The following is a 24,213-nucleotide window of genomic DNA, read 5'->3' on the forward strand; positions in this document are numbered from 1 at the left end:
GAAAAGATTTTTCGGACAAACACCTACATAAAAAATGTCCTGCTTTAAAAAATGGAAATGTGTAGAGCATCCAAGCCTTCTTTTAGGGACATATGTTCAGGCAGGATGGTGTCCATTTGTCCAGATCAGGGAAAAGAATTTTTGCAGCAGATATTTTGCAATATTGGACAAACAATAGCCAGGAATTTTTGCAAGGTCATAAATGTAACAGTTCACATATAGCAACATTTAATGCATCTCTGATGGTTGTTAATGCTAGGAGCATTAATAATAAAGTTTTTTTATTAGAAAATTTGCTACGTTCCCACAAGACTAATGTTGTTATAGTTTGTGAAACATGGTTAAAGAACAATGACTGGAAACCAGTTCTGTCAGGGTATAAATGTTTTTACTGCAACAGACATTCTAACAAAAAATCAGGTGGAGGTGTTATGATAGGGATTAAAGATAGCTATGAGACTTGTGATTATTACATGTTCAATGATAACACTGATACTATAGACTGTGTAACTGTGACAATAAACACAACTCTGGAACATATAACAATTGTTGGAGTATACAGACCACCAAAGTCAAGTGCAGATGACCTAGAGGAATTCATACATTTCTTACATGAAACACAGCAGGGAGGAATAATATTAGCTGGGGACTTAAATTTACCAGAAACAGACTGGAATAATATTGACTCAACAACATTAGTAAGGAAATTATTCACAAAGTATATTCAGGAATAACAAATGATTCAGATTGTAAAAAAACTACCAGGGGATGGAATATACTGGATATTATTTACATTCCCAAAGAAATTACTGTAAATTCAAGTTGAGTTTTACCACCATTGATGTGCAGTGATCATGGGGTCATAAAGGTTAATTTGTTGCTAGATAATTCTGCCAAACTGAAATCTAAGCCAATGCACAGAAGGTTAATTACATATTATAGGGAAGCAAAACAGTTACTATATAAAACTAACTGGAGTGAGGTGTTTAGTGGAAAAACTGCAGATGGAATGTGGAAAGTTTTGAAAGAGAAATTATTTATTTATTTGCTTTTGTTAGCCAGGAAAGTCCACTGGGCTGAAACAAGTCTATTTTCAGTGGAGGCCCGTGGAGAAAACTCCAAAAAATGTACATAATTAAGAGATTATTTAGAGAGTTAATAACAGCATTTAATAATATACAGGAGTAATAACAGCATTTAACAATATACGATAGAATAATATAGGAGTCAGAAGTGACACCGTAACATAAGCAATGTATAGCAACATTTTGTGGAAAACTCGGGTGCTTGGCAGGTATTCAGTAGACCAGACAGATAATGATAATCTGCACTTACACTATTTTTACACACCATGTAAGGCAGGGTGAGGCACACTGTGCTGTGATTAAGGGTGAGTGCACAATAGGGAGACTGAAGAAGAGTATGGATATCTGAGAGATGAGTCAGTTTAGTAATCAGGTGACTGAGGAATTGGGGATGGTGCAAGGGCATAGCCAATGAGAGGAGAGATATTGGTAGAGTGATTTTTTGAATGACAGGGCATTATTTATAGTCCATAGAGAAGGTAGAAGGGCATTCCAGAGTTTAGATACAGTGAAAGAGTAAAGGTATTGGCCTACAGGGAGTTTAGGTCTCTTAACTTGGATAAGTAATTGATTTTCAGATCTTAATGAACGGTTTGGTTGCTAAAGAGTCAGAAGTGAAGCCAGGGCTGGGCATTTGGAGGAATTATAGATGAATTTGTGTGCTGTGGCTAGTTGTATATAAGTTAGGTGTTGTGGGAGTTCTAGCCAGTTCAGGGATTGTAATGAATGACAGTTTTGGGAGGAATATTTTGCTCTAGTAACAACTTTAGCAATTTTGTTATAGTAGCTCTCCATTTTATTTTTTAATGACAATTGGATGTTTGTTAGAATGGGGGCACCATTGAGGAGAGAAGGTAGGAGAAAGGTTTGGGCAAGTGTTTTTCTAGTAGAGTAGTTTAAAAAGTGTTTATGTCAGTAGAGGGTACCAAGTTTTTGGTGTATTTTTTTGATGGTGTTGTGGATGTGTTGGTCAAACGTTAAGTTGTCATCTAAGGATATGCCAAGTAACTTAGTATGGGAAACTACCTCTAAGGCAGTCTTGTTGGAGGAGAAAATTATGAAATCACATTTTATTAATGGTGGTACTTTTTTGGGGCAGTAAGAGCAAGAGTTTTGTTTTATTTGGGTTGAGGGTGAGGTGATTATTTGTCATCCAGGTTTCAGTAATAGAGAAAGCATTCTGAGTGATGGTGAGAAGTTCGGTCTCAGAGTTACCAGGGCAGATAACAGTAGAATCATCTGGGTATTGAACTACAGATGCATGAGTGAGAGTGGCGTGAAAGTCATTAATAAAAATACTGAACAGGAGGGGGCCTAAGATGGATCCTTGGGGAATTCTGGTAGAAGTAATGAGAAAAGGAGAGAAGGAGTGCAACCATTTGGTGGATTGTTGGCTGTTTGTAAGGTAACTGGTGAACCAGTTAAGGATAGGTGTGGACAAGCCAAGGTGTGAGAGCTTAGAAAGGAGGAGAGGATGGGAGATGATGCTGAAAGCTTTAGAGACATCAAGAAAGAGTGCGGAGACAAGTTTACCATCATTGCTGCTGAGGTTAACAGTGTCTAGGAAGGATAGGAGAGCAGTTGTAGTTCTATGGCCAAGGCGGAATCCATGCTGAGTTGTGGAAAATAGTTGGTTTTGGGATAGGTAATCCATGAATTAATATGAATACATTTTTCCATTATTTTAGAAATAGGAGATAGACTGTCTATAAGGTGGAAATTTGAGCTGTCTGAATTATTACTGCCTTTATGTAAGGGTATGACATAAGCTTTCTTCCAAATGGATGGTACATAGGCTTCTTGGATAGATCTATTTATGAGAATGCTTATGGAGTAGCTGATGGATTTGGCAGATATTTGAAGGTATTCTGGGGGTAAACTGTCTGGGGTGGTGCTACCGGGTTTGAGTTTTAGCAGGAGTTTAGAAATTGTGGAAGTGGGAACATGAGAGAAGGAGATAGTCTGGTGGGAAGGCTTTTCTGGGGTATGGTTTGTAAAAGTGAGGTTGCTGTTGTGAGTAGCTGTAGGAAAGGTGGAAGCAAGTTTGGATATAGTGTCTATGAAGTAGGAGTTGAAAAGGGTAGCTAGTTCAGCAGGGGGTTTGTCAGGGTTTGGGCAAGGATTGTTTTTGGTGCCAGGGTTTAATAGAGTGGAGACTGAATTGCAGAATTGTTTTGGGTTATAGTTGTGTTTGTTTTGGAGATGGAAGTAGTACTGCTTTTTATCATTAATAACTAGATGCTTTACTTGATTGCGGAGTTGTTTGAAAAGCTGGAGATCTATAGGGTTTTACTATTATGCCATTTTTTCCATGCTCGGTCTCTGGTATTCATAAGTTCTTTTGTCTCTCTAGAAAACCAAATTGCGTGATTTGCTTTGATTCTCTTATTCTGGAGAGGGGGCATTCTATTGAGTATACTGAGGAAAGTTGAATTGAAAAATTCAACTGCTTCTTCTAGATGCAAATACTTTAGAATGTTCCAATTGATTTTGCTTAATGTTTCATTGAAGCTTATGGAGTTGAAGTTAGTTAGCCATCTAGATGGTCTGTACTGGTGCTCATGTAAGGTTGAGGAGATGGCATGTGTTTATATAGGCAGGCAGATGGTCACTGATATTGCAGGGTAGAGTTCCTGCAGATGAAATTTTGTTGGGATCAGACACTAAGACCCAGTCAAGTATGGTGCCTTTGTTAGTGTTATTGCTAGGCCTGGTTATGGTAGTAATGAGCTGAGTGATGTTATAGAGGTTGATGGAAGCATTTGGAGAAGGATTTGTATGGTCTAGCCAATGTATGTTGACATCCCCTAGGATTATAGTTTCACTGTGGGTATTATTTGAGGTCCAGGCTAATATTTCTTCTAAGACAGAAACATTGTTGCCGGGTGGGATGTAAATGTCTATCAGGCACAGACTTTTGAAATCATTTAGTTTTAGATGTGCAATGATGTGTTCAGCTGCAGAGAATTGGGGAATGGAGTTTGGCTAAGGAATGATGTTGAAAGAGTTGGGATAAAGAAGAGCAACACCTCCCCCTTTCTTTAGGGTCTATCAGACCTTAGGCAGGAGAAACCTGGAGGAGGAACTCTGTGACTTTTATATATGGTTTTAGCCATGTCTCAGTTACGGCAATTATGTTGGGTCTGGAATGTGCTATCCAGGCATGGAATTCTGGAATTTTGTTTTTGATACTTTGTATATTAATGGTAGTGAGCTTTAGGGATTTATGAGGTTTGGGTGGTGGGAAGGTAGTTGGAGTGGGTCCTGGGTTGAGGTGGATGTCTCCACTTTGGGGAATTGTGGATGTGCTGTTTGAGTACTGTTTGAGTGGTGTTGTTGAAGCAGTTTATACTTAGAGTTAAACTGAGTTATGAAGAGTGTAGTTTGTAGAGTTAGCTGTGTATGTGATAGTATTGTATGTTTGAAGAGTAATAATGTAATAAGACTAGGAGATATTGTGGGATAGGAGTTGTGTTTAGGAAGCTGGATAGCTGTACAAGAGGTGGGTTTTGGTACTGTATGAGTAGGATGTAATGGTGTAAGGTGTCGAAGTAGTATGAGACATAGTGAGAAAAAAAGAAGTGGTAATACAGTGAAGTGTATTAGTGACATTGGTGAATGTCTGGTGAATATAGAAGTACCAGAATAGGATGTAGGAGAGAAAGGGTTGGGAGTGATGAGCTGAAGCTGGTTATATTACAGCTGAAAAAGGTGTTTGTTAACTGAGGTAGGTGGGATGGGTTAACAGCATAAGGCTTATGTTGTTTGAGTGTTTGAGTGTGGGGTGGGCTTAGAGTGGGGGTGTGTGTTGATTGGATGCTTGAAACTGGGTGGGGTATGGCTAAGTATATATGTAATTGATATGGGGGTGGATGGAAATGTGGGTAGGTTAGGGGAGCGAAGTGAGCCCAAGAAAAGCGAGGGGGAATGGAGTGGGAAGGCCTGACACGACTTGCAAGGTGAGACAAGAGAAACAATCAGTAAGGTAGGTTGAAGTAGGGATGACGGCTTGGAGTGCAGATGGGAGATAAAGGGGGGGGTAATGTTTCTGACTAATGCTGCTGTGAGTGCATTCAGTGGGGGGATGGTAGTGAAACCTGATCTTGATTTGAGTGCAACAAGTCCAAAAAATGTTTAACATCAGGATCTAGGCACGCAACATCAGGGGGGTATATTTCCATAAGAACAATACCTGATTAAAGTGAGAGACAAAAACATATAAGAAATGGAAGAGAGGTCAAACTACAACTTTGAAAACTGAAATAAACAAGCTGGACAAACAGATTAAGCATAGTGTTAGACAAGATCAAGAAAAATTTGAAGAAAAATTATATAAAGATATTGAGCATAATAGGAAACCTTTTTATAGATGCATAAGATGTGGAAGAAGTAAAGATACACAAATTGATAAACTGTGTGCAGATTCTAAAATTTATTCTCAGACATAACAGATTATATATATATTTACAAAATCTTAAGCAAAACAGTCTGACTCCTTCACAAAAAGGGTGGTAAGTTGTCCTAGTGACATCCAGGTAACCCCAGATACAAAAATCAAATTAGATTATATTGAAAAAGAACTGTGCAAACTGGATCCAAACAAAGCGCAGGGAAGAGCCAGAATAAGTAGCAATGACATGAGAACACTTAAGCAAGAACATATACTGTCATTACATCTATTATTCACTAGGTCACATAAATATGAGGAGATTCCTCAAGATTGGAGACATGCACTTATTAAACCTGTCTTTAAGGGAAAGGGGAGTAGGACAAACCCAGAACCATATAGACCCTTAAGTCTACTTTCATGTTGTGGAAAAATAATGGAGAAGGTAATACTGGATAAGTTATTGTCAGAACTGGATAGGTTGGGACTTGAAACCAGATATCAGCATGCATATGTTGAAAATAGATCTATTACCACCTGTAACATGATGTTCTATAACAGTATAATAACAGTTATGAATGAAAAAGTGTGCTGTGGTGTGATTTATATAAATTTAACTTCAGCACTTGACAGGGTCATGCACAAAACACTGGTCAATAAATTAGTACAACTAGGTATTGATGTACTGTTGATAAGATGGATAGCTGCATGGCTTACAAATAGGATATGGCAAGTATCACAAACCAACTGGACAGGTGAAATCTTTGGTTACAGTCAAGGTGTCCCAGAGGGCTCTGTACTAGGCCCTTGCTTGTTTAGACTGTATCTTTCTTTTTTATCTGAGGTGTTCTACAGTCTATATGCTGACGACCTGAAATTGGGTAAACTGATTACAAGTGTTACAGATAAGCCATGTCTGCAAAATAATTTGACTAAATTGACCATTTGGGCGCAGGAGAATAATATGTTGACAGATACATCAAAAATTAATCATATGAGATTTGGGAGACATAAACTGAAAGGTGAATATTTAATACAGCACACAGTGATTGAAACTGTAGACTCATTTAAAGACCTGGATATATGAGTAGATTCAGCTATGAGTTTTTCCAATCATATCAACCAATTGGCTAATGATAGTTATAGAACAATAGGTTGTATACAAAGATTTATAAAATCTAGGAAATCAAACATAATGAATTCATTGTTTGTTAGTTACATTAAACCCAAACTTGAGTATGGTTAACAATATGGAAACCCTATAGGAAAACAAGCATGAATAAACTGGAAAGTGTACAGTGGAAATATATTAAGGGCATCCATGGATGTGAAAATCTAAGTTATTGCGAAAGACTAAAATATCTGAACTTGTACAGTGTCTCTTAAAGATAATTACGAGGACATCTTATTCAGGTATATAGGGCATTTAGAGACAACTACATCTGAGAATGTTTGGGGTATCAAAAAGTACTAGAGAATCATCAGATAACCTATGTAGGAGATCCTGTAGGAATGAGAAGTGTACTAATTGGTTCTCTGACAGAGTAGCTGATGCTTGGAACAGACTACCAAATTATATTAAAGCAAGTACTAGTTTTGATATTTTTAAGAACAGCCTGGACATTTATTATGGGAACAATTGTTTTGGCATATTGGCAAGCTAGAAGGGCTTTAATGCCCATGCTTTATACATTTGTATGTATGTATGTATGTATGTATGTATGTATAATAGCCACTAAACTCCAGAACAGAAGTGGTGTTTTCATTTCACTGTAACCATGTCTCAGAAGCTACAAAGAGCATTTGAGCTGCAGGTGGGGCTCAAGTTCTGGCATCTTTCTATCTATACTCCTAGTACTGAGTATTACCACCAGGATGTTTTCCATATTTGAGTTTACTGTGTATGAATGCCCATTATGGGGACTCTTCCTAAAACAGGCACTATGGGTCAGCAAATGCTTTAGCCAGTCTGCAAAAGTCCTGATATGAGAGATGTAAGCTATCCCAATGTGAAACAGGAAGTCTTAACTATAATTTTATCCCAGGCCTACATATGCTGGATCTCCTTAGAATAACAACAGCTACTTAGCCAATTGTCAGAACTAATTATCTTGTCTTAGTACCCAGGGATCATTCTTAGTGAAGTCACGCCCACTATCCTTCTTGCCTTTAACATATGCATATTAAGATCCATTATGTCTTTCTGCATGTCAACCTAGATAGAGCATCTCAGGCCATTCTCTCTCACATGGACTTCCAGTGGGTCATAATCATATTTGTCTGGTTTAAGGAACTTTAGGGCTGTTATGACAGAACACATTCTTAAATAGGACAGGCAGCTTAGAGTCACCTGTTCTTGTTGAAACTTGTGTGGAGTCTGTATGCCTAACCAGTGAGTTACCTATACCTAAAACTTGTGTAAGTTGACTTAGCAGGCATTGCTTAGACATGCTTCCTTGGTAACACTTGGGGTCATCTGTTTGGATTTGCAGTGCATACATATGTAAATACATACAAATATTTCAGGTACTGGCAATAATGGCCTTCCAACCTGCCAATAAATGCAGTGTTTGTGAGTAAAGGAAGAGTAGGTGTTACCTTAAACACTGGAGACTGAGATCTTTTTTCGTTGTGTTCTAAGTGGCTTTGGTAATTTGGTCTTCACAGTCTCAGAATATACCAAGAGTTTTGTAGTGTGTCATGCCTGATATGTTATTGTGGTGTGTGGTACTTACCAATAATGGGTTGATGCAAGAGGTTTGCTTCCATGTTTATTAAATGTTTTCATCGGTTGCAGGCCATGCCATCAATTGGTAGAAGCAGTAAATACACTGCCTTGAATACCTATTGCACTTAGACTGGACACAGATAGGCTTAGATTAGACTGTTGAGTCATACTGTCAAACAGTGAAAGACTAGGTCGAATTGTGTTGCACACAGGGTGGAGGGAAACTACTATAGAAGTCCCTGACAATTTACAGAAGTAGTATTTCAGGTGATACTCAAGACAGAATTATGTTTGCCAAGAATGGCTACTGTCTGGCCATTACAAGTGCAAGTCTCACCACAGATACATTCAGAAAGATATCAATGTCCCAGCTGATCTTTCTCTAGCCAGAAACAAAACAGTAGCACTGATCCCAAGCTGGTTCCTAAGAATCAGTTTGCAGGCTTTTTAGTGATCAGTAGTCACTAGGAAGGCAAGGAAGACATTTACTTTTGTTTCTTCTCTCAACAGGAACAAAGAGAGTCACTAATATCAAGCTGATTGCCAAATGTTTTTTAGGCTACCAGTGATTTTTAGTCTTGTCTCAGATCATAGTTGCCCCACAGCTACAGGTTTTCTGGTTGGATTCTTGGTTGGGGTGGCTTCTGTGTGGAGTCTGCATCTCCTCCCTGTGTTTGTGTGGATTTGCTCTGGTGCCCTGCCATTTTACAAAGACGTGTCTGCAGTATCAATCCCTGTGTCTCTGCTGAAAATTGGTTTTGTTCTGTCCGCAGTAAAATTGACAGGCATTTGAATTTCAGACTTCAGGTTTCTGAATGTTTAATTCCTTGCATATTTGATGGTGCAGTGGTAGTATTGTTGCCTCACAGCTATAGGTTTTCTGGTTGGATTCTTGGTTGGGGTGGAGTCTGCATATCCTCCCTGTGTTTGTGTGGATTTGCTCTGGTGCCCTGCCATTTTACAAAGACGTGTCTGCAGTATTAATCCCTGCGTCTCTGCTGAAAATTGGTTTTGTTCTGTCCGCAGTAAAATTGACAGGCATTTGAATTTCAGACTTCAGGTTTCTGAATGTTTAATTCCTTGCATAATTGATGGTGCAGTGGTAGTATTGTTGCCTCACAGCTATAGGTTTTCTGGTTTGATTCTTGGTTGGGGTGGCTTCTGCGTGGAGTCTGCATCTCCTCCCTGTGTTTGTGTGTATTTGCTCTGGTGCCCTGCCATTTTACAAAGACGTGTCTGCAGTATTAATCCCGGCGTCTCTGCTGAAAATTGTTTTTGTTCTGTCCGCAGTAAAATTGACCAGCATTTGAATTTCAAACTTCATGTTCTTCAGAATACATAGTAGCACAACCTTTTTTTCTAGCAATTTTCTAAGTTTATAAGATGAATATTTTAAATTTGTCCCTATTTTTGGGACTGTATTCCCCCATTATTGGCTTCGTCCAGGTTTTTGTGCTAAGGTTGACAGCTATGGCAAGAACTGAATTCACTGAATATGTTTGAGGGCTGTGTTCCCTCATTACTGGGTTTGTCCAGGTGTTTTGTACTAAGAGGTTGACAGCTATGGTGAGAACTGAATTCACTAAATGATAGCCATTTAAGTTTCAGTCTTCCTCTCTTTTACAAAGCAGCTGATGTGGCATAGTGGTATGTTACTCTGACTGTTTTTTGCTCAGGGACCTTGGCAGTAAAATATATGGTGGCAATACAACATTTTATTCTAGCAACTTTCCAAGATTATACAAGCAATGTTTAATGTGTCCCTGGTTTTTGGGCTTTTGACCCCCCCCCCCCAATATGTTTTGGCTTTTTACAGTTTTCTTGAGCTGCGAAGTTGAGATGCAGTTGAGTATTGAGTAGATTTTACAAGGAGCTGAGAGCTGCAGGGGAATAGAAGTTTAGTGCTTTGCCTAGTTAATACTATAGCACAACAGGTTGTGTACTTGCTCTTGATGCAGAAGGCGGTGGGTTCTACTCCCACAAGGGGTAGATGCTGCCGTACTGAAAATGTTCTCCTTGGTGACGATACTAACTATGAGTTCGTTATCAGTTTGCCATCCATTTCCTCTTGCAATATTATTACTAGCTTATCATTTTTTTAATGTAATATAGGCAATTTATTCCTGAGGGGCAACAGACACTTTATTTTTCGATGAAACCATGAAATATAAAGGTGATTGCTAGCAGCAACCGCTTCATTAGTTACAGATTTCTTTAATGTGGAATTATTTAGATGACTTACTTCAGAGATTGTGCATATTTACTGATAATGGACTGTAGAATTGTGCATATTTACTGATAAAGGTGGACTGTAGAATTGTGCATATTTACTGATAATGGTGGACTGTAGAATTGTGCATATTTACTAATAATGGTGGACTGTGGAATTGTGCATATTTACTAATAATGGTGGACTGTAGAATTGTGTATATTTACTAATAATGGTGGACTGTGGAAGTCTGAGTAGACTTTTTAATGATAAATGTTCTCAACTGGGCAGTTTTGCCATTATGGGTGCATATGGTTTGTTTCATTTCTTACTGGAAAAATGTTCAAAACAAATTTAAAACACCCTCTAACAAGTGTACTGTATTGTACAAGGAATATAATTTTAGTACAATGAGGAAGGTGTATCAAAGAGCACATGTATGTTTCATATGCAAGGGGCCTATGATTCGAAAACAGCCCAAAATTAATCTTTATCTGCCACTGGCAAAATGTAAAGAACATATACTGTCATTACATCTATTATTCACTAGGTCACATAAATATGAGGAGATTCCTCAAGATTGGATTCATGCACTTATTAAACCTGTCTTTAAGGGAAAGGGAAGTAGGACAAACCCACAATCATCTACTTTCATGTTGTGGAAAAATAATGGAGAAGGTAATACTGAATAAGTTATTGTAAGAACTGGATAGGTTGGGACCTGAAACCAGATATCAGCATGCATATGTTGAAAATAGATCTATTACCACCTGTAACATGATGTTCTATAACAGTATAATAACAGTTATGAATGAAAAAGTGTGCTGTGGTGTGATTTATATAAATTTAACTTCAGCACTTGACAGGGTCATGCACAAAACACTGGTCAATAAATTAGTACAACTAGGTATTGATGTACTGTTGATAAGATGGATAGCTGCATGGCTTACAAATAGGATATGGCAAGTATCACACACCAACTGGACAGGTGAAATCCTTGGTTACAGTCAAGGTGTCCCAGAGGGCTCTGTACTAGGCCCTTGCTTGTTTAGACTGTATCTTTCTTTTTTATCTGAGGTGTTCTACAGTCTATATGCTGACGACCTGAAATTGGGTAAACTGATTACAAGTGTTACAGATAAGCCATGTCTGCAAAATAATTTGACTAAATTGACCATTTGGGCGCAGGAGAATAATATGTTGATAGATACATCAAAAATTAAGCATATGAGATTTGGGAGACATAAACTGAAAGGTGAATATTTAATACAGCACACAGTGATTGAAAGTGTAGACTCATTTAAGGACCTGGATATATGGGTAGATTCAGCTATGAGTTTTTCCAATCATATCAACCAATTGGCTAATGATAGTTATAGAACAATAGGTTGTATACAAAGATTTATAAAATCTAGGAAATCAAACATAATGAATTCATTGTTTGTTAGTTAGATTAGACCCAAACTTGAGTATGGTTAACAATATGGAAACCCTATAGGAAAACAAGCATGAATAAACTGGAAAGTGTACAGTGGAAATATATTAAGGGCATCCATGGATGTGAAAATCTAAGTTATTGCGAAAGACTAAAATATCTGAACTTGTACAGTGTCTCTTACAGATAATTAAGAGGACATCTTATTCAGGTATATAGGGCATTTAGAGACAACTGCATCTGAGAATGTTTGGGGTATCAAAAAGTACTAGAGAATCGTCAGATAACCTATGTAGGAGATCCTGTAGGAATGAGAAGTGTACTAATTGGTTCTCTGACAGAGCAGCTGATGCTTGGAACAGACTACCAAATTATATTAAAGCAAGTACTAGTTTTGATATTTTTAAGAACAGCCTGGACATTTATTATGGGAACAATTGTTTTGGCATATTGGCAAGCTAGAAGGGCTTTAATGCCCATGCTTTATACATTTGTATGTATGTATGTATGTATAATAGCCACTAAACTCCAGAACAGAAGTGGTGTTGTCATTTCACTGTAACCATGTCTCAGAAGCTACAAAGAGCATTTGAGCTGCAGGTGGGGCTCAAGTTCTGGCATATTTCTATCTATACTCCTAGTACTGAGTATTACCACCAGGATGTTTTCCATATTTGAGTTTACTGTTTATGAATGCCCATTATGGGGACTCTTCCTAAAACAGGCACTATGGGTCAGCAAATGCTTTAGCCAGTCTGCAAAAGTCCTGATATGACAGATGTAAGCTATCCCAATGTGAAACAGGAAGTCTTAACTATAATTTTATCCCAGGCCTACATATGCAGGATCTTCTTAGAATAACAACAGCTACTTAGCCAATTGTCAGAACTAATTATCTTGTCTTAGTATCCAGGGATCATTCTTAGTGAAGTCAAGCCCACTATCCTTCTTGCCTTTAACATATGCATATTAAGTTCCATTATGTCTTTCTGCACTTCAACCTAGATAGAGCATCTCAGGCCATTCTCTCTCATGTGGACCTCCAGTGGGTCATAATCATATTTGTCTGCTTTAAGGAACTTTAGGGCTGTTGTGACAGAACACATTCTGAAATAGGACAGGCAGCTTAAAGTAACCTGTTCTTGTTGAAACTTGTGTGGAGTCTGTATGTCTAACCAGTGAGTTACCTATACCTAAAACTTGTGTAAGTTGACTTAGCAGGCATTGCTTAGACATGCTTCCTTGGTAACACTTGGGGTAATCTGTTTGGATTTGCAGTGCATACATATGTAAATACATACAAATATTTCAGGTACTGGCAATAATGGCCTTCCAACCTGCCAATAAATGCAGTATTTGTGAGTAAAGGAAGAGTAGGTGTTACCTTAAACACTGGAGACTGAGATCTTTTTTCTTTGTGTTCTAAGTGGCTTTGGTAATTTGTTCTTCACAGTCTCAGAATATACCAAGAGTTCTGTAGTGTGTCATGCCTGATACGTTATTGTGGTGTATGGTACTTACCAATAATGGGTTGATGCAAGAGGTTTGCTTCCATGTTTATTAAATGTTTTTTTCTGTTGCAGGCCATGCCATCAATTGGTAGAAGCAGTAAATGCACTGCCTTGAATACCTATTGCACTTAGACTGGACACAGATAGGCTTAGATTAGACTGGTGAGTCATATTGTCAGACAGTGAAAGACAAGGTCGAATTGTGGTGTACACAGGGTGGAGGGAAACTACTATAGAAGTCCCTGACAATTTACAGAAGTAGTATTTCAGGTAATACTCAAGACAGAATTATGTTTGCCAAGAATGGCTACTGTCTGGCCATTACTAGTGCAAGTCTCACCACAGATACATTCAGAAAGATATCAATGTCCCAGTTGATCTTTCTCTAGCCAGAAACAAAACAGTAGCACTGATCCCAAGCTGGTTCCTAAGAATCAGTTTGCAGGCTTTTTAGTGATCAGTAGTCACTAGGAAGGCAAGGAAGACATTTACTTTTGTTTCTTCTCTCAACAGGAACAAAGAGAGTCACTAATATCAAGCTGATTGCCGAATGTTTTTAGGCTACCAGTGATGTTTAGTCTTGTCTCAAATGTTGCAGATTTTAGAATTACATTGGAAAAAGAGCTAACTAATTAGGTACAGAAGTGTGCACTTAACCCACCTCTGAACTTCTTCACCCAAGAAATATGAATAATTTCTACAATAATGGTGGGACAAAGGTCCAAAAATAGAGACATATTTTAAATATTACTCTTATAAACTTAGAAAGCTGTTAGAACAATAGGATTTGTGTTACCATGCATTGTCTGAAGGATTTGAAGTCTGAAGCTCATATGTATGTCATTATATAGTGACTTCAGTCTTCAGTGATTTGCCAGAAAACCTCAAAATTTTGATGAGTAGACCAATATATTAGGCAAAAACCTAGGCATTCTGTGAAAATCTGGATAGTTGAAAGGTATGACATTAACTGGGTGGAAAGATCTAAAACAGGATAACTGACGTTTTAACAGTCTAAGGGCAGGAATTTTCCAGTTTGATCTTATATTACTTAATTGCATGAGCATAAGAGATGAGACTGGAAAGAGTTTCCAAATTCAAATGTACTATAGTGTCAGGCCATTGAAGGACCACTGATCTTAAAAGCACAAGAGGGTCAGGGTGGGTGAGTTCATGATTAAAATATGGTCATATGACAGTCACCGTTCAGTGGCAGCTGTGAAAGAATAAAATATTTAATTTTTTGTTTACCTTAAAGAAAAACAAAGTGCTATTTTTAGCTCCTCCCAAAAATCATCTAAACTTACTCTCTTTCTCTTTCTGAGAATGGAAAACAAATCAAATAGCCCTAACCAAGATTTTTTAAAACTCTAAGAAAAAATAACTTTAAAGTATAATAATTTAAAATAAAGCAAGTTTAAAGTAAAACAAATGTGATGTAAGGCAAACTACAGCAAAAAGAGCAGACAACAAGAAACAATTCAAGTATGAAAACCTTTTATGAAGAATTCCAAAAAAAGGCGAAAAAAGAAAGACAAAAACTGGAAAATCGAAACACAGAGGTTTAGTGCTTTTGTTCCTTTTTAATGTAAACTAGAACTTCTTCAGAAAACAATACTAAATCTTAGAACCAACACTGCAATCTTAAATAAAAAAGTAAAAGTCATGTGAACAAAACAAATAATTAGATTGGTAAAAAAAAGTGGGCACTGTCTATAACATTAAGGAAGTAAACACTAGAATCAAAGCTTCCAACAGTTTAAGAGTATTGCTAATGTTATACTCTGGTTTTGGGGCAAAAGCAGATAGGCTAGAGCCTCTATCATGTTTAGAAAACAAGAAAAGCTTTGCAGAGATCATGACATATATGTTACTTTGTGTACCCTATTAAGCCATTACAGCTGAAATGGAGCAGGAAAAATGGTACTTCAAACGACCAAAAATATAAGGAAATGTATTAAAATTTGTTAAAGTAAAGCGCTTTTCATTTGGTTTAATGACACAGACTTCTTCAGACAATTACTTCTAAAAAAGGCTTGCTATATATACACACAGTTACAAGGAGAACCCAATCAACAGGCAAAAAGCAATTAAACAATTAAGCGATGAACTACTACATACTGTTTTTTAAAAAGGCAGCCACAAATTCATAGCAGCAACAAAAAGTGATGCGTTAGCATTTGTTACTAAAACTATTTTGTCAAAACCACACCTATTAAATTAATATAACTTTGACTTCAGAAAAGCTAAAGACAAAAATGTAATTATATAATATTGACTATAAGAAACAGTAAAAAGTTACAAATGTTTAAACATATTAAAAAGTAATGACATTATAAAAAGCTTAAGTGAATAAAAAACTAAGAAACTAAAAAATTAGTAAGCACACAAGCATTTACCAGGATGAAAAGTCTACTAACAATAGACCTGTACAAACAAAGTTGTCATCTACATAAACTCTTGATTTTCAAAATGCTGCTTATTGAGCAGTTTTCATTGAGACCAGGGGCGTTGAAGGCATTAAGTCTAATCTGCCAAAGTAGTTCTAATTCCTCTAATTTAAAACCTGTTGGACCACCTCTTTCACTTGCTATAACCTGGTTGATGACCATGAATTTGAAGAAATGGTTGGGAAAAAGAGAACTATGTTCTGCTAGAACATTGTCATGTTTGTTTTTTCTAATTGCATAATAATGCTCGTAAATGCGGTCTCGGAGACAGCGCTCCGTCTTGCCTACATAAAATGCAAGACAACTTGCGCACTGGGCCAGGTAGACCACCATTTTCAAGTTGCAATTGACCCTATATTTCAAGTTGTAAGTATAGTCTTCAAGTCTGAACCTGTTAGATTCTGTAATATACTTGCAAAAATTGCAACTTTGACATTTATACATACCCACTACTCTACTTATAGGTCTCTTTTGACACTCAAACAAGTCTTTTAAGTTTTTTGCTCTGTTAAAAATCACTTTAGGTTTGATCCCTAATTTCTGACACAAACCCTGATCAGTCATAACTACCGCCCAATTTTTGTATATAATCTCAAGACAATCCCTATTGTTTGTACTGTAAGTTGTTATAAACATGGAGTTTTCGTTAAGTGGGTCAGAAATGGATTTAGACCTTTGAGAAGGATATGGATCTAAGTCAAGAATAGTATGTTGGTTGAAGTGGATGAATTGGACCTCGTCTAAAATAGGTTTATAAATGCGTTTATCATGTTTTTGGACCACTTCTTCTACAATGTTGCTGACCAAGCTGTCAGGGTATCCTCGATGAAGGAACATGTTTTTAAGAAAAAGTTGTCTTGCATTTTATGTAGGCAAGACGGAGCGCCATCTCCGAGACTGCATTTACAAGCATTCTTATGCAATTAGAAAAAACAAACATGACAATGCTCTAGCAAAACATATTTCTCTTTTTCCCAACCATTTCTTCAAATTCATGGTCATCGACCAAGTTATAGCAAGTGAAAGAGGTGGTCCAACAGGTTTTAAATTAGAGGAATTAGAACTGCTTTGGCAGATTAGACTTAATGCCTTCAACGCTCCTGGTATCAATGAAAACTGCTCAATAAGCAGCATTTTGAAAATCAAGAGTTTATGTAAATGACAACTTTGTTTGTACAGGTCTATTGTTAGTAGACTTTTCATCCTGGTAAATGCTTGTGTGCTTACTAATTTTTTAGTTTCTTAGTTTTTTATTCACTTAAGCTTTTTATAATGTCATTACTTTTAAATATGTTTAAAAATTGGTAACTTTTTACTGTTTCTTATAGTCAATATTATATAATTACATTTTTGTCTTTAGCTTTTCTGAAGTCAAAGTTATATTAATTTAATAGGTGTGGTTTTGACAAAATAGTTTTAGTAACAAATGCTAACGCATCACTTTTTGTTGCTGCTATGAACTTGTGGCTGCCTTTTTAAAAAAACAGTATGTAGTAGTTCATCGCTTAATTGTTTAATTGCTTTTTGCCTGTTGATTGGGTTCTCCTTGTAACTGTGTGTATATATAGCAAGACTTTTTTAGAAGTAATTGTCTGAAGAAGTCTGTGTCATTAAACCAGACGAAAAGCACTTTATTTTAACAAACTTTAATAAATTTCCTTATATTTTTGGTCGTTTGAAGTACCATTTTTCCTGCTCCATTTCAGCTGTGTTGGTTTACTAGTTCGTGTTTAATTTACTTGTCTACCCTATTAAGCCGTCCCATGGACAGGGCGGGAATTATGACACATAAGTCAAACAAACCCACGTTCTTGTCACTATAAGTGGAACCAGGATCCCACTGTCATCTATTGACAACGTACCTACTCCTGTTGTACCCAGTAACAATGACAAACGGGTGGTAAATCCTGCTATGTCCTCTACTACTTCTACTTTGACTTCCTCTGCAACCTCATCCTCTGTGCCCTTTTTTAGTGGACCAATTGGGCAACAAATACATAAATAAAATATTAAATAAAATAACAAGCAGACACTGATGTGGTCCAACAACACTCAGAACAAAGGGAAAGGCAGAGGGAAGAATTGGAAAAAGAATAGGTTTTCAAATTGAAGTTTTTAACCTTAGTAGTGTCATTCTTTCAGGTGACACAATTTCTGTGTTAAAATGAGGTTTTTCCTTCATACCTGCTAACTCTGTTAACATGATGAAGTAGATTACTGACTTCAAACTTTATTTGAGAAACCTTAATTTAAAGTATCTTATGCACAAAGTTCCTCAGTTGACAGCTTTGGAAGAAGGACCAAGAAAACACAGCACTTTCAATTCACTACTGAATGCCACACTATAAGCTTTTAATTATTTATGTGAAAATGATTTTAGGAACCAACTAAGACACAAACCAAGGGTTTACAATATTTTCTATGAGGAATGAACTGCCTTGTATGATTTGGCTAATGACAAGAATTTGTGAATAATGAAGCCCGGTAGGGGTGGCATGCTGGTTATTATGAAAACAGCTGATTACAGCCAAGCTATGTTAGACTTAATGGATGAACACTGTTACAAGTTAGCCCTTCTGTGGAAGATTTGGCACTGGGCTGGCAACTCAACACTGTAAAACTCCACTACCAATCATGAGCAGACAGGTGATCCACTGTGGCGACCCCTAACTGGGAAAAGCCAAAAGAAGAAGAAAACTGTTACAAGTTAGTCACTGCAGAATACATCCACAGATGCTTTTCCAATATAGATTTTATAATATTTGATTTGTTTAACCAAGGGGGTTTAGACTATGAAACTTACAGTTTTTTACAAGTTGAGCATCCTATGCTGGCAGTGCTTTTTGGGATACCAAAGGTGCACAAAGATCAAGCTAAAACCCCTTTTAGGCCTATTGTGTCAGCTGCTTTTTCCAAAACTGAGCCCATTTCAATATGACTTGATTATATTTTAAATCACATTGTTCAGGCTTCAAAGTTTTATTTACAGGGTTCTTGGCATCTTTTGGAATTATTGAAAAATGTCACCACTCCTGAGGTACTTTCTTTTTTGCATTACTTAATGTGACATCACTTTACAGCAGTATTGACCAGGAGATTGGTTTGGAGTACTTCACAGAGTATTTGAGTAGCTGCACAACATTAGATAATAATAAGATCAACACTGTATGTAGATTGATGAAAGTGGTACTCAATAACATCTTTTTTAAGTTTGACAATCTGATAAACAGACACCGGGTATTGTCGTGGGGGCAAGAGTCACTCCTTTATTTTCCAATTTAGTTATGGCAATGTGGGAATTAAAATTTCTGATTCAGCACCCTATGGCAGTCAACATTTTGTTTTACCACCTTTACATCAATGATCTCTTTTTATTGTTGAAAGGGATTTTGACCAGTTTTCCTCTTTTGCAAATGATCTAAACAACACTACTGATTTTTTTAAATTTCACCATTGGTGGTTTTGGTGACAGTATTGATTTTTTTGACATTCATTTGTCTTTCAACCATTCACTTGGTCCGTTCACTTTTGAGATTTTTAGGAAATCCACCTTTGCCAAACAGTACCTCTGTAGGGACAGTTTGCACCCAGGGCACAAAAAGAGAGGTGTTATTAAGAGCCATGTTTGAGTCAGCTCACCACTGATCATGACACATTTTTGAGAAAAATGTTCACGCTTGGATCTTTTTTTATGAACAGAGGTTATGAGATGGAATAGCTTGGCAAAATTGAAGAAGATCTTGTGGCTTTAACGGACAATGACACATGTCCCATTTTGAGCAAACATTGGATTCATTGTGAATTGAGTGGTGTTCTATCATCTGTTGACACCAAGAGTCCTGAAATTTATCTTTTGGTATTTACCAATTTCTAATGAAATGTGGTTAATCAAGCACATTATTTTTGACTACTGGAAAATTTTGTTGGACAATCCGTATTTGGTAAAAGTGATTGGTAATAAGTAATTTTTCGCTTTTAAAAAATTGATCAATATGAAGTCCCTTCTTGAGAGAAATGTTTGTGAATGTTTCCAAAATATTTCAACTGGCTTTGGTACTTTTTCTTGCTGACACTGCAAGCAGTGCAGTTACATTAATAATTCTACTTCTGCTGAATTTAAGCACTGCAACAGAGTGGTATGGGCCAAGCACAGATTTAGTTGTTGTTAGTTATTGTTTATACTGCCAACTGCAATTCCTGTGAAGGGCTTTACACTGTAAAAGCTATTAGATCCCTAAATAAGAGGATCTACGAGCTCCTACTGGCCATTAAAAAAATGACCACTCTAATGCTTTGGCTAAGCATGCCAGTGGGTGTTTGGATTTTAAGAAATTTTCATTTTTTGTGTTAGACACGGTGGAGCCTGACAGTTTTTGTGGTGAATTTAAGACGTTATTACAATGTCAGGAGACTTCATGGCAGATTGATCTGGCAGCTGATGAGATGCTGGGTCTCAATGGGACAATTACTATTAAGTGTCTTCTACAAATGCAAAGATTTTGACAATAACTAATGGACTTTTTCTATTTGTAAAAGTTAGAGAGGTGGTTGTTATTTTCAAAGTGCTTAGTTTGCTTCTTTAATATTATAGACAATGCCCACTTTTTACCAATCATATTTTTTGTTTTGTTTATTTTTTACTTAAGATTGTAGTGTTGGTTCTAAGATTTGTTGTTGTTTTCTGAAGAAGTTCTAGCTTACATTAAAAAAGAAAGAAAGTGCTAAACCTCTGTGTCTGGACCCTTTTCCAGTTTTGGTCGACCACATTTCAGTTATTTAGGATTCCAAAATGGTCATAAAGCAGCTGCAATGGTAGCTCTGAAGCAATACAGAATTACCACACACCATGATGTTGAGTGTTCTATTGTCTGTTGAGTTACTTAAGGGTCATTGATTTAAATAAAATATTTTAATGTCTTCTTCTTTGTTGAATGCTACAAGGCCAATTCATGTCCAAGGGAAACTAAACTAGAATCATTCAAACAGACTGTTAAAAAATGAAGATCTGTTTCAGATCTGAGGGAATGAAATTAGGTTAGTTGTTTTAAAGAAAAGTGAGTAGAATGGGCCATTTGTTTTTCAAACTACAAACCAAAAAATGATGAGAAGAAACAGAAGATATCATATTAAGACAAATATGCCACAAATTGTCTGTTTATCAGTGATAATGTCTCTGATGTTTTGTAAGACTGTTCATACATCTTGTGGAGAATCCAAAGAGATAGCAAAAGAAACACCCCAGAAGACTTTGTTAAAGGTCTTATCAAGAACAAGAGCATCACAATGAGTGTCAGATCTGTCAGAACTGTCTCCTGGTTGGTGCAGAAGAATAATGAGCTGTTACCCTTGGTCCAGGATTCCATTTCTTATGTTCCATTGCCTAACTGTGTGACTCTGAGCAAGTCACTTAACCAGACAGTGCTTCTGGGCTGAGTCTGAAAAAGATCCATGGAGACCAGTGCTCTATCCTGGTTAACCAATATAAATAAAAAAGCAAAATGTAAAGAACAGAATTTAAATATTTAGGTTTATATAATATATATTGATACATAGATATAGATATAGATATAAATATAAATAAATATATATAAGGGCGTATTAGTATTCATTGAATACTTCCACTGTTGACATGCTAAACATTGACGTCTTTACATTGAAACCATGGAAATTGACAAAAATGCACAAGAAACAGCCTGAGTGCATGTAAAAATAAATAAATAAATAAAACATAATTTTTGAAAGGTGCAAGCCCCTCTCCATCCACCATGTGGAGTACTGCACCCCCCACACCCCTCTCTAGTTATACATAGTAAGTCCAAGTTCACATAAACATGGTGTAAGGGAATATTCCCCAATCTCAAGAATTGAGTGATCTCAGAAAGCTGTCAACCAGCTGTTTAGTCAGCCATAAATGGTCAACATTGATTGTCCACCAAACACACATTCGCCCACAGGGATGGAATATATACACACACACACACATACACACACACACACACACACACATATATATATATATATATATATATATATATATATATATATATATCTCCGATTTAGTGCATTTAAGTGATGGGACATATTAGGGGATCAAGCCTTGTTAATCTGGGAGACAAGGGTTGAACACACCATGCTAAGAATTCTTTGAGATGCAGTGACTTTCAAAATGTGCTATTTTCTTTTACAATCACACTTTGTTGTTCACATTTTCTGTTGCAGAAAGTAATTATATCAGTCATCAGCCATGCAACTATTATATTGTTATTCATGGTCTCTATAGTTACACAGATGGATTTTTAACAAAGAAAGGACAGTTCTTAGAAATAGCACCATATACTAGCCCTTGGGCAGCTCCCTAGTAATGTCATCAAAATAATGCTAAATTAAAAAAAAATGAGCACAAAACAGCATTGATGGAATAATTATTCCATAAATGTAGGAGAGCAAGGGTCCTGCTCTCTTGCTGCAGGTGCCATATCTATGTTCCCCAACCTTTTACAACAAATATCAAGTGTAAAGTACATCAGAACAAAAACAAGGCCCTCTCCTTGTTGATCTGTCTTGATAAAGGCACATTATCTCACTCACTTGGAAACAGCACACACTGACCAGCACTAGAAAATTTACTTTTCCTCATGTGAGAACTTATTTTGAAGTTGATCTAGCTTATGAAGCATTAAGCCCTCCTCACTCAGGAGGTAATCAGTATTAAACGCTTGACAAGGTAGAAAGAACTTTTACATTTGTCCACTTAAAGGTGCATCTGGCTAGGCATCTTATGGTCCCTGTAATGTCTTGCCTAGTATTACCGCTATATTCCTATGTTCCTATAAGCAACGAAGAAAATAATATGTTTCTTCTTTCCTAGTCCATTATTTTTAGAGTAACTTATATACAGAAGGCAACATGAGTTTCATTTTTAAAATTAATTGCAGTTTATGGCAAATTGCATTTGTGGTGGTTTTCAACAGTCTTCTAGGATAGTGCGAATGCTAATGAACCATTTTACTAACATGAACTTAATAAACGACCTTAGGAAAAAGAAGAGTGAAGTGCTGACTTGTCAGGACATGGGCTAAATTCTTGGCTAGGCTTGTAAGGGCTTCAGCGCCAATAGCCTAGTAACTTCCTATGATCCTAAGTCAGTGGTTTCTGTTGCTTATTGATATTGTTTTAATGGGGCGACCATGCTGCTTACTATTATGCATTGACTTTTTTTCAGAGTAGGCAGTATTCTGTGTTGGTAGTTGCTTAAACAAATAGTGCTCCCTGTATAATATTCTGTTCTCTGGATTGCTCACAGCAATATACCATAAATTCATGCAAACTGGGATAATCAGCATAATTTGTAATCCTGAACAGTAACAGACTATTGGCATAATGAAGGCAGGCATGGCTATCATTACGCGAAAGGTACATCCAGAAAATTCAGATGTGAGCAAAACTATCCTATCCATAAATACAGCAGGCATACTACCTGATGTCCAATAATGTGGTAGTATGTGGCACTAACTACCTTATAACTCTATGATGTGTACAATAAATTAACAGAAATGGACAAACACCAGGAATAAATTGTTTTCAAATGCATGCATATCAGACAGCATATGCATACTTGTGTCTTACAGAAAGAGAATGACACACATATTTTAATAAAGAAATATGCGTGTTTTATTGAAAAAGTACTGACTTGCGCCATTAACTGTACTGTTAAGAAATGTGTGCATAAGATGAATGTTCATAGTAAGGCTCTAAATGCAGTAAATGTTTTCCCAAACAGTGGATTTATTTTCAGATAGCTGACAGACATGAATGTTTTATTTATTTTTAGGTAAAATTATGAATACGTATATTAAGGTTCTAGATGAACTGAATGCCATCAATAATACTAGATGTATTTAGTAGATATTTGTACACACCTGAATGCTTTATTTTGCCAGTAGCATTGTTTTAGCATGATTTGATTAAAATAATAAAGAATGCATTATTTATAGCTATTAAATCTGATATATAGTTGAATTCCTTTTGCAAAGGAGGCTCAGATATATCACTACATTAGATTATATATTACAGCTATTTGCTAGCTACATTTTGCTCTGAGGTCTTAAACTAGCACCTTCATGTTTATTTTAAAGACCAGTTTTAAATCAGGGCTAAATATCCACCTCTGCCCTGAAATTTGGCTATACTTATGCAGGTGGTAATAGATCCTGTGGAGAAAAAAAGATAGCTGTGAAGAAATAAAGCATTATCTGTCTGAACCTAGTTGTTATCACACTCCACGTAACCTGCCCACTATTTCATTCTTTAAATTGTGTTCAGTTCCCTTTATTTTGCACATGGTCTATTGCAGACTCTTCTTCACATTATCAAGCATAAATTATAACTCCATGCAATTAGCTTAGCTA

Source organism: Protopterus annectens, chromosome 3.part0 (assembly GCF_019279795.1).
Source record: "Protopterus annectens isolate FY-2018-M chromosome 3.part0, PAN1.0, whole genome shotgun sequence".
NCBI classification, from domain to species: domain Eukaryota; kingdom Metazoa; phylum Chordata; order Ceratodontiformes; family Protopteridae; genus Protopterus; species Protopterus annectens.